Source organism: Euleptes europaea, chromosome 1 (genome assembly GCF_029931775.1).
Source record: "Euleptes europaea isolate rEulEur1 chromosome 1, rEulEur1.hap1, whole genome shotgun sequence".
NCBI classification, from domain to species: domain Eukaryota; kingdom Metazoa; phylum Chordata; class Lepidosauria; order Squamata; family Sphaerodactylidae; genus Euleptes; species Euleptes europaea.
The window spans coordinates 133,607,790-133,621,456 of record NC_079312.1 but is presented as its reverse complement, the minus strand read 5'-3'; the positions used below and the strand labels follow the sequence as shown (position 1 = coordinate 133,621,456).

General features: G+C 46.0%; 1 protein-coding gene across 4 annotated transcripts in view; it reads left to right on the top strand.

Moving 5' to 3' along the window:
- Nucleotides 1–13,667, top strand: part of RBFOX3 (RNA binding fox-1 homolog 3) — a 254,120-nt gene that overhangs the window by 145,081 nt on the left and 95,372 nt on the right. For 2 of the 4 annotated variants that reach the window (XM_056864596.1, XM_056864604.1), the window contains exon 2: nt 6,191–6,239. The exons of the other annotated variants lie outside the window; for them this stretch is intronic. The gene's annotated coding sequence lies outside the window, so the exon portion shown is untranslated. The remainder of the gene's footprint in view (nt 1–6,190; nt 6,240–13,667) is intronic. 4 annotated transcript variants of the gene reach the window in all.

Sequence of the window (13,667 nt, the reverse complement as noted above, 5' to 3'; positions counted from 1 at the left end):
AGCACATTAGAAAAGATTACAGATATGTAGATAAGTATGGCAAGATCCCTCTTCTCTAGAAAAGGATGCAACTTGTGTAATAAATGATTGATAAAAACAACCACTCATTTTTGACACCTGCTTATCCAGGAGTAAAGCATGATCAAAGAGAATTTCTAGGCTCCCAAACTGGAAAGAAAAAGAAATTACTATCCAACCTACCACAGAAAGGAATCCAGAGTACTAGGATTATCTACCAGCATTACTTGTGTCTTATCTAGATTCAGTTTTGCCTGTTGAATAGTCATGCTACCACAGCCTATAAAGGCTGGTTTAGAATTAAGAGAGCTGCTGCTGGATGCTTAGTTAACTGAAGTGTCCTGGGCAGCATTCCCATCCACCAGAACATCAACAGTGGTGGATGCTCTTAAAGAGCGGTGGGCTCTGATCTGGAGAACCGGGTTTGATTCTCCATTCCTCCACATGAGCAGTGGACACTCATCTGGTGAGAAAAGTTGGTTTCCCCACTCCTACACATGAAACCAGCTAGGTGACCTTGGGCTAGTCAAAGCTCTCTTAGAGCTCTCTCAGCCCCACCTACCTCACAGGGTGTCAGTTGTGGGGAGGGGACGAGAAGCTGAATGTAAGCCGGTTTGATTCTTCCTTAAATCAGCATATAAAAACCAACTCTTCTTCTTCACCATCTCCAATGTATCCTCCAGGTCTCTTCAGAGCATTCCAAAACCCATTAGGTTCCATACGCCTCAAGTGTGGGCCATTTTACTTACTTGTGCCAGCTAACACCAACCATACCATGATGGCCCAGGTAATGGCCCAACCATGCCAAAGATCTCATTTCAGGGTTTCCTGTCACCAGGCTGTCAGAAGTCTGTCCAGCTGAAACTAGTAAATCCAGCTTGTGATGTGGGGCCCACAATGTGGGACTCACAATGACCAGGGACAGCTCCATGAAGCTCATGAGATGCTACCAGACAAGAAAATCTCAGCATGAGTGTTGAATTCCTTAAGAAGCATAATCCCAGATGGATCTACACCACCAAGTTAGAGACTGTCCTTACTGGTGCAGCTAGGAAAACCACTCAGCAACTGGTTGGTGGTGAAAAAACAAAACTCCTGGTCTGTCTCTGGATCCCAGCATCAGGTACACACGTAATCACTGATTCCCCATACAAGGCAGACAATTATAGTGGCAACCTCACTTCCTCACTTGCCATTTTGTGTTTCTGCTGGACTGAGAACTTGGTCAGGTAGTTGGTACAGTATAGGCCTACTTGCCTCTCTCAAGCAAGCCTGAGCCCATATTGTGGGCTTGTTCTATCACAACCAAATCATAGAGATTTTATTTCTTTAACCAGCCTGGCACTCTCAGAAGCAAGGTTACATCACTCAAACTGGTAGTGTGAAAATAAGACAATCCTTAACGGTTCACTCCCTTCTTTTATTACTTATATTTCTACCAACGTATCTCCCCTATTATATGACTACTTGTTTAGAAGCTTTAATGCCACAGCCTAAACCAGCCAGTAAAACAGAGACCACCAGTGTGACCTGACTCTATACGTTTCTAGAACAAGAGCCACAGTGGTACGGCACCTGGGCTCTGAAATAAGGGGCTATTTAAAGAAGTTATGCTTTTGCAATAAGAGATACCAGAGAACAGATATCTGGAGTGGAATTCGCCACAGCAACAAGAACTGTAGCAGAGAAAAGGAGCTTGGGGTGAGTTTGGCAGGTGCATCCCACACAGAGAATAATTCTATTGCTGAATCACCTTAAGTAGGAAAGTTTCAGACAGATTCATGGAGGATAGGTCTATCAGGGGCTACAAGCCATGGTGACTAAAGGGAACCTCCACATTCACAGGCCAGGAGGCAATATCTGGGGAAGGCCTCAGCCTCTGTGCCCTGTTGTTGGCCCTCCAAAGTAACTTGTTGGCCACTGTGTGGAACAGGATGCTGGACCACTGGTCTGAACCAGCAGGGCTCTTCTGATATTTTTATGACTGCCCTCAGAAATGGCAGGCAAGGGCTATTGCTGTATTCGGGTGCTGGGTGGGTACTTTTTCCTTTGTCAGTTTCCTTCCTTGCAGATCACGTGCAACTAGCGAGAAGAGCAATGTTTGCCCATGTTGTCTGAGCCAAGGCCTCACCACAGTGGTTCCCTGATCAGCTGATGAAAACATGGCCTCATTTCTGTGCAAAAGCTCTCCTCATTTAATTACAAAGTGTTGACTTTGTGACCAGCCAACCACCCACCTGAGAATGTACTGATAAATTAAACATTAAGCTTTTAATGGCCCATAAAGGAACTCTTCGACTGTTGCTTGTGTATGGAGAGGGACAAAAAATAGGGAAGAGGTGGGTGGGAGCTGATTATATGGCCATTTAAACTGAGCTCATGAATTTCATTAAACAGCAAAATTAATTTAGGAATAATAAAAGGAAGGGGACAGAAGGTGGGACCTAGCAGGAGTAGTTGAAAGGGTAATGGGTAGGGGTGCTGTTTGGTCTGGTCTCTGGAGCTCCCAACATAGGTCTTTGGGTCTCTATAAATCCCTGCTCACACACCGGTGATTATAGCCTTAAGATAAGCATACAGGTAGATAGTCTTATGATGTTTTTAATTGTTACACAGGATTTGCAACTTTCCTTGAGTGTCTAGTTGGAATAGAAAGGCAAGGTAGAAATAATTAAAATAAAATAAATGAGCCCACCTGAAAAACCTCTGGTGTTGCCCAAATTTTTCAAGTGAATGTTTAAGGAATCTTAGAGTAATAAACTCAGTTCTTGGCTCTGTCATAGATGTCTCCCTATGGCCTTGGACAAACCCGGTGTATCCTGAACCCATTTATGTCAAAAGAATGGGAGCAAGCTTGTATGTTTATGATCACAGCCTTTCTTTAGGGCCTGAGATTCTAGAGACAAGTAACAGGCCCCTCCAGTGAAATCCCCGAGGGATATCACTAGTTGCCAGCCCAGTCACAGAGGCATGTGTAATGGCTGTGAATGGGGTGGGGGTCTTGCCAGAAGTCTAAAAATAGAGTGGCTCACCCCTTCCCCAGTTTTGTGCATCATTTGTTGACCAGAGCATGAGTCTGATGGGTTCCTCCTTGGGAGACTTTTGGCCTATGACGTATGTGTTCAATATATGTCTATTACAGATAATGAAATGGCTTTTGAGGTAGGTTTGAGGGCTTTCTTCTTTAAGACTTGTCCAACTTATCTTTTTTTCTGGGTCACATCAAATGCCTAATAAAGGTTCTGTGACGATGATGATGTGGTGATGACCCTGCCCCAGGATGTGGTGATGGCTGCCAACTTGGAAGGCTTTAAGAGGGGACTGGACATGTTCATGGAGGATAGGGCTATCCATGGCTACTAGTCAAAATGGATACTAGTCATGCTTCATACCTATTCTGTCCAGTATCAGAGGAGCATGCCAATATATTAGGTGCTGTGGAACACAGGCAGGATAATGCTGCTGCCTTCGTCTTGTTTGGGAGCTTCCTAGAGGCACCTGGTTGGCCACTGTGTGAACAGACTGCTGGACTTGATGGACCTTGGTCTGATCCAACATGGCTTTTCTTATGTTCTTATGTCTGGATCACAGTACAGTTCCTCTTTATGTGGATTAACCACTTTGAGGGTCCAGTGAGAGTCCTCGGTGATATAAAATTCAGAATGAAATGCACTCATATGAAAAGGAAAGCCAACCCTTAGATATACTCAGCTTCATAATGTGTGTGAAGGCTTGGACCAAATCATAGCGTGTGTCAAGTCTGCAATGTTGGATGCTCAAGAACCTCCAGAGAGCCCCTTGTCCCAAGTTGTGTGATGCACATGCCAAACTCTAGGAAGGCAACTAGCCAGCAGTAGTGGGGACCCTAAGTGGAAACCCCCTTCAACAGCTTCAGCACCATTAATCACCAACAACTTTACTATGGCATGGAGAAGACAGTGCTCTAATTGGAAGCAATGATATGTGAGAGACTTTGCCTTTATTGTGTGAGCTGCCTGCATTTAGCTCTGAATCCACCGTTCTGGTTCCATTGTCGTGGATGTCACAGATTGCTGTCTTAGGGGCCTTGTAATAGCTGACCTATCTGTAACAGTTGGCTAGAACTACTTGACAATACAGTTCCCTTCCACACTCTACTCCATGCACAAGAATTTTGGCTGAGGAGATCCTTCAACAATGGCCCTTGAATTTGCCTTGGCAGACATGATGATTTGGTAATAAAATTGTTCCTGGCACTGCCATCACGCTGCCTTCCATCGTTTGTGTCCCAAGGGTCTTGTCAACTTGTCTGGGGCCACAAACAGTCAAATTGCCAAGCTTTGTCTATCAGAGCCCAGGGAGACATCTGCTCTTGACAAATACCCATGGGATAGATGGGAGCTCTGTGTTTCCTCCACAACGACTCTTATCGAGTGCTTTTGTAGGGTGAAGGCAAGCAGTAACTGCTGTGGAGCAGCATTTCTTTTCCTTCAGTTGTGGTAATTACTGCCAGACTGAATTGCAAATGAGGAGCTCTCTGAGTGATTTCCAGGGAAACCACAGTGTTGGGGGGGTGTGGATATCACCGGGGCACTAATGAAAGTGAGCTCTGGCTTAATGAGCAGCGATTGTCCCTGAATTGGGTTCACAGAGACAGGAATTTCTATCATTGATCCCCATACTGCATGTCACCGGCATGCAGAGCACCCAGGAATCCATACAAGGTGGAATAGGTTCAAAGAACAGGGAAGGGTAAAGGTTTCAGGGTTACCATCCTCCAGGTGGGGCCTGGAGTGCGCTTGGAATTACAACTGATTTCCAGGCTACAGAGATCAATTCTCCTAGGGAAAATAGCAACTTTGGAGGATACACTGTATGGAATCATATCCCCAAATGAGCTCCCTCCTCTCACTGCCCCCTCCTCTCTCTCCACTGCCCCCAAGCTGGTGTTGTGTGCGTGTTAAAGGCCGTCAAGTCGCTTCCGACTCATGGCGACCCTATGAATCAATGTCCTTCAAAATGTCCTATCTTTGACAGCCTTGCTCAGATCTTGCAAACTGAGGACTGTGGCTTCCTTGATTGAGTCAATCCATCTCTTGTTGGGTCTTCCTCTTTTCCTGGTGGTGTTAGCAACCCAAATTTTAGGGGATCTGATTGGAGTAGCCTTAGCAGCAGTTTGTGAAGAGGGCTTCATCCAAAAGCCATGCTGGTTTTGAGAGAGAGCAAGTTATCAGTCATTCAAAGGTAAATGCAAAATGCAAAATGTTCAGCGTTCTCAAAAATCCAGCACTTAGCTGTGTGATTGAGGCTCATCCAAACATTCATTTAGGGTGCACTTGAGCCCCTTCAGCAATGAAATTTTTACAGGATTCCATGGATTGCAAGCAGGCACTTTTTAAAAAATCCCTGTATTCTGCTAGTCTTCCTCCGTCAAAGCACCTGTAGCCCAACCTACAAATCAGAAACTCCCCTTTGGCACCCCTCTTAGGTTAACTGTAAGAGTTAATTTCAAATAGGACCTGTAAAGAGCAGCAATTTGATAAAATCAGCATTTTTGTCATTTCATGCAAGACGTTGTTGAGAAGGCAGATGGTGAAGGGAAAGAGGGGGAAGTGACTCAATCCTGCTGACCAGTTACAGATTTAAAAGCACAGGAATTGTTTATGGCAGTAGGAAAGGAATATCTGGGAGGTTTACTTTTCATGATCAAACAGCAGCGCTTAAGCAAAGCTGGCTGTGCCTTCCTAAACAGAGTTATACCCTTCTAAGTTCCTTGAACGCAGTGAGCTTAGAAGGGTGTAACTCTGTTTAGGATGGCACATTAAATGACTTACCACAGTGTGGCTTTGCAGCATAACCCTTACTGTGAGACTAAACTGCCTCTGAGTTCCCTTGGAGGAAGGGTGGGGTCATATAAGTGTCAAGTGTCGTAAATCAAGCCAGATGATCACAGGATTTCACTTCAACACATTTGATCAACTATTGTTACCTTGGTTCGCTTGTGTAAGCAGGAGCATGGTTCATACTTCCATTCTTTTGGAGTCTGGACAGGTTTCCGGAAACTCCTAGAGAGATAATAACGCATGCTCGGAAAGAATGTTGCCAGTCAGTGAGCAAACAGCATCGACCATGGGTGTGTTAGCCATAACAATAATTGATTTTAATTCTTTCTTCTCTCTCTTTTATTTCTTAGCGATCCCCAAGTGAGCGAGCACCACGGAAAAGCTTGGCTGATTCCAAAGGTACCACAATTGTTCCCTTTTATTTCCCAGAAATCTTGGAGGGAATGTGGCTGCGACTTTTACACTTAGAAAGCCCTGTTTTTCCCAAGTGTGGGACTGGGAGGGAAATGTTCCCTTTTTAGTCAACTGTATAATACCATCCTGTCTTGCTCAGAAGTTGTTTGTTTAGATGATGATGATAATGATGATGGTAATACTAATAATAATAACTGGCAAGATTGTCACTCTGTAGTAGATGCACAGAGGAGGAAATTCCACACAAGTTCATCTGAAATACTAAAAGACAGCAGCATTTGGGCACATGCCATCTGCGACTTCCTACAATGCTGGCATTGAAGAACCTGAAAGTAAAGATGAGTTATTGTGCTATTGTTAAACTTACCATTTATATAACCATACGAATGGTCATTTTGTCTGTACTCCTTACCACAGCTCTGTAAGATAGACATTATCATTCACAGATGGGGGCTGAACCTTACAAGTAATGCCTCCTAAGGACACCTAACTAATTTATGGAAGAGAGGAGCTTTGAACTGGGGATTTCATGATGCACATTTTATACATGGAACTACTATTCTACATCAGCTCTCAGAGAATGTGGAAGATCTAGCCAATTCTTGGGGCAACGTGCTTAATTTTCTGACCTGGACACTACGTTTTAGCCCTTCTGGGCAGCCGTGGAGAAAATAAAAAAAGAGAACGTGGTCTTAGCCATTCCAGCCACTCAGATGAACTGCTCCTTTTCCTACTTGTTAGTCCTTCTGAAAGCTCCTCGGTAGCCAGAGGGAATTACATGTTTCCCCCTGCCCCCGGTACCCCATATTTATGCTGGTTCTCTAATGATGAATGTATGTGGAATGTTTTGTGCAAATGCCATAATATTTGCCAGTGTTCTATCCCCATCCCTGCACACTTTTTTCAGTGGTAGTGCTTGTCCTGTTTGAAAATGGCATGGGTAGTAACCTAGTGACTAAAAAGGTACAGTTGTCTGGAAACCTCAGTAATTCTTGAAGCAGAAAACGTGGAGAAAATTTACAGCCAGCCTGTATTTGGTTTTGTAACTGACCGATCCTTCTATCCCACAGACTAAAACTCATACTTTGGTGATCTGGGAAACTCAAGAGGCCAATTTTTGAGGGAATGGGTGCAGTATCTTCTCCCATCTTTGAAGCCACTTGTTTATACACTTCAATGATAACATACCGCGGGGGAGGGGGGATGACAAGGAGGAGACAGTATTGTTCTACAGCAGGGGCGGGGAAACTTTTTTCTGCCAAGGGCCATTTGCATATTTATAATATCATTCGGGGGCCATACCAGGCGTAGATCTCCTGGTGGGGGGGGGAGAAGCTAGGGTTGCCAGGTCCTCTTCACCACTGGTGGGAGATTTTGGGGGTGGAGCCTGAGGAGGGCAGGGTTTGGGGAGGAAGACTGCATAGCCATGGGGCCCAATGGCCAAAGTGGCCATTTTCTCCAGGGGAACTGATCTCTATTGGCTGGAGATCAGTTGTAATAGCAGGAGATCTCCAGCCACCACCTGGAGGTTGGCAACCCTAGGGGAGGCTATGCAGAGAAGGCTTGAAGGGTGCCTCTGCTCCCCCAGGTCTTCCCCCTCCTCCCAGGTGGGAGGGCAGCCAGCAGTGGGCCCAGGTAACCGAGGTGCCAGGGGGGCGCAGCTTGCAGCCAGCGGTTGATCTGCAGGGAAGGAAAGAAGGAAAGAAAGGAAAGAAGCAAGAAAGGAAGGAAGGAAGCAAGGAAGGAAGCAAGGAAAAAAGGAAAGAAGGAAAGAAGGAAGGAAGGAAAGAAAGAAAAAAGGAAGGAAGGGAAGAAAGAAGGAAAGAAGGAAGGCAGCAAGGAAAGAAGGAAGGAAGGAAGGAAGGAAGCAGGGTAAGAAGGAAAGAAAAGGGAAGGAGAGAAAAAAAGAAAAACAGAGAAAGAGAGAGGGGGAGAAAGAAAGAGAAAAAGAGGAGAGAAAGAATAGGAGAGAGAGAGACAGAAAAGGAAGAAAAGAGAGAAAAGCCTTCACACACACAGCCGGCTCCATGCGACCGGGCTTCAGCCTTCCCACCTCTCCCCCCCCAGTCCACAAAAGTCCTCCACCTGATCAGCTCCCACGCGCATGCTCCGCCGCTGGGAGCGGCTGGCTTTTTCCTCTTCTTCCTCCCTCCCTCAGCAGCGAGAGAGGTTTAAACTGTTGTGTCGCGACGTGCAGGAATGCTTTGCCTTCCCTTGGGGGAAGCGTCTTTCTCCCTCCGCTGGTGAGAGGGGGTTTAAAGGGGCCGTGGCGTTCCTGCACGCTGCGGCTTCAGGGAGGGCCGTGCTGCGCTGTTTCTGTGGCAGGGCCCTGGAGCTCCCAAGGGCCACCGAAAATGGCCTCGGGGGCCGTAAACGGCCCGCGGGCCTGACGTTCCCCATCCCTGCTCTACTGGAAAGTGGCTGATGGTAGATAATTGTTACTCCTTTATTGCATTTATAGTATGCCCAAAGCATTTTCAGGTGCATTGTTTTAACAATCCATGTTGCCAACCTGCAGAAGGGAAGGCAGCATGGTATAGCCCGATCTCATCAGATCTCAGAAGCTAAGCAGGGTCAGTAGTTGGAAGGAAGACCTCTGCAGAGGAAGGCAATGACAAACCCCCTCTGCTTAATCACTTGCCTTGAAAGCCCCTTGCTGGAGTCACCATACGTCTGCGACTTGATGGTACTTTACACACACACACTACCAACCTTAAAATCAGTATTAATCCCAAATTACAGTCAGGGAGCTGAGGCTTAAGGGAACAGGGAGTTCCTTAACATCTCCTAGTGAGTTCATTCAGACTCAGGTCTCCCTGGCTCATAACTTGGACTCTGGAATTGCATATTACAGCAGATGTGTGGTTGTGTTTCCTCTTCTCCTTAACATCAAATAATACAGAATGTTGTACATCATGTCATTGTACTTTCACTTTCCTCTCTTTTCATTGGCTGATATTTGTGGGGAGTAGAAATGCAAAGCACAGTGACATCACACTATACTCGTTATATTGCTAGACCTCATACTGGGTGAGAAGGGGAGGCTTCGGTTTGCTGTTTTTGGTGGTCGCCCCCCCCCCCATCAGCTGTAATGCCAAGTTCTGGCTTTTGAGAGATTAATTCAGAGCAAATGTTCCAAGAATGTAATGAGTATCATGCTTGGTGTTCAGATCAGATGATCTATTTGTAAAAGGGTTGTAGTTGCCCTTCTCCATTTGTATTGGTGTCCCTTCCCACAATTGCATCACTGCAGGGCCACTGAGAAGGGGGGCTGGGGGGACAAAATTCCCAGGGCCCAAGCCAACTGGGGGGAGGGGCTGAAGTCAGCATCATACTTTACTTTTTTAAACCTTTAAATGCAGTCCTGCACTGCAGCCACTAGGGGCACAGTGAAGGCGGAGCACAGTAACCAGGAGTTATTCTGACTCTGCTGACTGGGACTTTCTGCAACGTTTACTAGGAGTCTGAGGGAAACACTTGCTTTCTTGGATCCTGCTAAACCCGTCAGCCAAGCCAGCGCTGGAGCAAGGCAAACCAGCCAGGACAAGCTACAGTCATTGTCAGGAAGCAGCCTCCTAATAAGGTCATTATTGCCAGCAGTCTATGGTTTCTCTCTTCCTTTAGTTACCCCCAGCTGCATCATTTTGTCTGCACAACCAGATTTTGCAAAGGGGCAGACCTGTTAGTGTGTGGTGGCAAACATTTTACAAAAACCTTCCATTGTCTTTTCCTTAATTTCTCAAACTCTTTCACACTTTTCTCCTTCATTTTGCTCTCTTCTGCCCTTCCTCTAGCCCCAGTTCTAACCCCCCCCCTTTATTTTTCATTCTTGGTCTCAACTCCTTCTCATCTATCCTGGTTGGCAACATAGAACATATTTAATAGTGGTATAGCAGCAAACCTGTATTAATATTATGAACAGAAGGGGGAGTTAATATTTCCTCATAATCTATCAAAGTAGTAAAAGGATGCTTCCTCCCCCCCGCCCTTTAAATGCATGATGATAGAATGTTAATCTGCCTTAGTGGTAATTGAGGAACAGAAGTTAGAGTTTAGCTTATCTTTCATTAAAAATAACATGAGAGGGGGGTCTGGAGATAATATGGGCCAAGATATTCCAACTCCTTTCATTTTTGGCCCTGGAACTCCCATTTTCATCTTGAAGGTGGTGGCCAATTTTGAGATTCCTAGTTTTATTTGCTGATGAGTTGTTCCTGCCACAAATGGACAGACTGATGAACATGCTGACTATTTTATTATTATAGATGCATGGTAGCAGCCAGCCAAGTGATTAATTTTGTTATGATATCTGATTTGGATCAGGGTCATATGGGGGGGGGGGTAAGATGGAATCTTTCAGCAGCCCTGCATCCTTCCCCAGCTATGACTGGCCATTCATCTAGAATGCCATGGCTTCTTGGGTAAGTTAGCAATGGAACAACATGTCGTGGGAAAGCTTTCCTCTGTCTGTCTTGTGACTTGCTAATCTTATGTGAGTTTGCCACCTGAGCTTTTGAGTGGCATCATTCTGGGCCATTAAGCAAACATGACAGTCCAGCCTGGTGCCAAGCAGGGGTGTGTGATTTCCCCTGTGTGTTAATTGCAGATAGATTTGTGTATGTGTGTTCATCTTGGACAATGTCATTTATCATTCTGCTGCCTTCCTGCTGGAGCTAGTCATATCCCCCAAAGTCTCACTCCATGCAATGGAACAAGCCTTTCCTAAAGGCCAGGGAATGGAGGAAGAGAGGTTAGAGTAAGCCTGAAAGTCTCAGGCTATTGTCTTATTGGGCTCGTCCTTCTTTAACAGAGTCAGCTTATAAAGACCCAACCGTCAGCAGCTAGATCGATAGTTGAATGCCCTGCCTTCCATGCAGAACATTGCTTCCTTCTGATACTGTAGCTGATGGAGGGGTTAATGCCAGTCCCTGATCCGTAATTCAAAATGGGAAGCTGTGCTGAAGACTAGAGAATTGCACACAGGGGTATAATCCCATAATGCAAAACAGCAGACATGCCATAGACCAATCAAAGTAGTGGATGATTTAACCAAGAAGCAATCCAAGGTTGCACTCAGTAAAGTACTTTGTTTTGAATGGTTTTATTCTAAGAAACAGCTATGGAGGGGGAGTAGGGTTTAACAGGGGCAGATTTGCCACCACCAGTGGAACTTCTGAACTATTAAACTAATAGAAACTCCTGTTCTGTGTGGACTGTCCTATCAGTAATTTAGCTGCAAATTATTGCAAAGGCACAAGTATATCAGGCAAATAGATAGCTCCATCTCACATTCAGTCAGTAGAACAGTTGCTGTTGGGGGGACCCTCACATTCTATTGCCCTCTAGCATGAACAGCTGAAACTCTGAGTGATTGAATGTTCATATCTGAGGACATGTCTGTCAACTCTTTTCCTTCCTGTTGGCTGGAATGATTTTGTGGCATGATGCTCAAATATTAATCTAGAACTCCCGAGCACTTGAGTCACACAGAATCCCAGTACTCTGCTCTCTCGCACTGGGGACAGATCTAGATGATGTAAGGGGCATAAAGTTTCCTCAACTTGTTTCTTTTACTTTCGTCTTCATGGTCAAGTCTACTATAATACAGTGCTGTGCATTTCTGAGAGCACATAAAGACAGCCCGGTGTCATATCACCTGTTGCATTATACTATGCTTCACCACAAAGAGAGGAGAAAGAGACATGGTATGGTGGCATGGAGTAGGGGCTAATGGGCTGGCCTAGGATCTGGGAGATCCAGGTTAAAATCCTTACTCTGCTATGGAAGTTTGCTGGGTAACCTTGGGCCAGTCATACATGCTCAGCCTAACCTATTAAACAGGGTTGTTGTTATAAAGAAAACTAGGAGGAAGAGAATGCTATTGTAAGTAGAGGTGTGCACCCTTTTTTCAGGTATTTTTCAGATTCGAGTTTATTGGACCTGAACATTTTTGGGAAAGCTGAAAAAAGCTGAATACCCATACCGTAAATGGGATTTTCCCTGGCTTTTTTCCAGATACCTGAACGTTTTCAGCTCCATTAAAGTCTATGGGGAATTTTGGGAGCTCTGGGGGAAGTTGTTCTCCAAGGTAGAGGCTCCATATTTGTAGCATAGCTGCAGGTGACTCTCCTTAGAAGAACCCCCAAGTTTGGTGAAGTTTGGGTCGGGGAGTCCAATTTTATGGGGCCCCATCTATCCAGTGAAGTTTTCAATTGTTTCCAACAGAACATGTGGGCATCCCCTTTGGGTGCAGGTGGCTTCAGAATGGCATCAGGGATTGGGGAGGGGACCGCCAATCAATTTGGGAAACTGCCCTGCCACTTCTTTCTTCTGACTTGTTTATTTTGGGAAGAACGTTTCACCCCGACTGCCCAAGACAGACTCTGAGGGGATGCAGGCACAAGCATATGCTCACTTCAATCAACCCCAAAGTCCAGAACTGGGAAGTTGAATAGAGCTATGTTGACCTCGAGGAAGACCAACTGCTCAGCATTCCAGGGGAGCAGGCATGAGTAATGTGGGCTAACAATGTCGCCCATATGGGAAAAAACATGCTCGCTCTGCACACTTGCTGGAGAGCAAGAGAAGAGCCTTTGGGTCGCAAAAGTCTGGCCAGACTGACTCCTTCATGGTCTAGTAGTTCAGTAGATTTGTGGATTGCAACTCATAGGGCTCCACAGGGTACTCCCTCACCATTGCAGCCACCGAATCCTCTCTCATGCACTTCGTCCTCCTAGAGAGGCCGAGTGCCCGCCTAATGAGCTCCATCTCCATGGTCATCTCAGCAGTTGCCCGGGGGGGGGGGGGGCACTGCCTACCAGGGGAGGTGAGGGACAAACAGCAGCAAAGCTGCTTTCACCCCCCACCTATTCTTCCAGCAACATGCCCCTTTGGGCTTGCGTATGCTTGACATGCTGGGAGAGCTCATCTCTCCAGCACACAAGCTCCCTGGCTGCTCAGTGATCCTGCCCTTGATCACACATGGGTCACACATGACCATGTGGGTCACACATGGTCGCCAAATTGTAGACCTTCTGCTGGGTGAGAGACTCAAGGTGAGACGCCACACCGTCTTGCAGCCTCTGCAACAGTGTGCACACTGCTGGAAGCAAGTCTGCACATCCTTCAGCTGGCTCTAGAAACATGGCCAAGTTCTGACAAGCTGTTTGGATCATAGGAATGGCCAGGGCAAGCGCTGCTGTGTCAGACAAGAGCAACTGCATATAGTCCTTATAGGGCTTAAGGATCTCCACACTCATGATGCGCCTGAAGGCAGGTCCAGATATCAGACGTGAAGTTCACAGTTCTCCCTTGAGTGTGGGACAACTGTGTCTTCATGTGTTCCCAGGCAGCCCTGTACAATGAGGGCATCACACTCCAGCTCATTGGGGTGCGAGAAGGAGGCATAAGTAC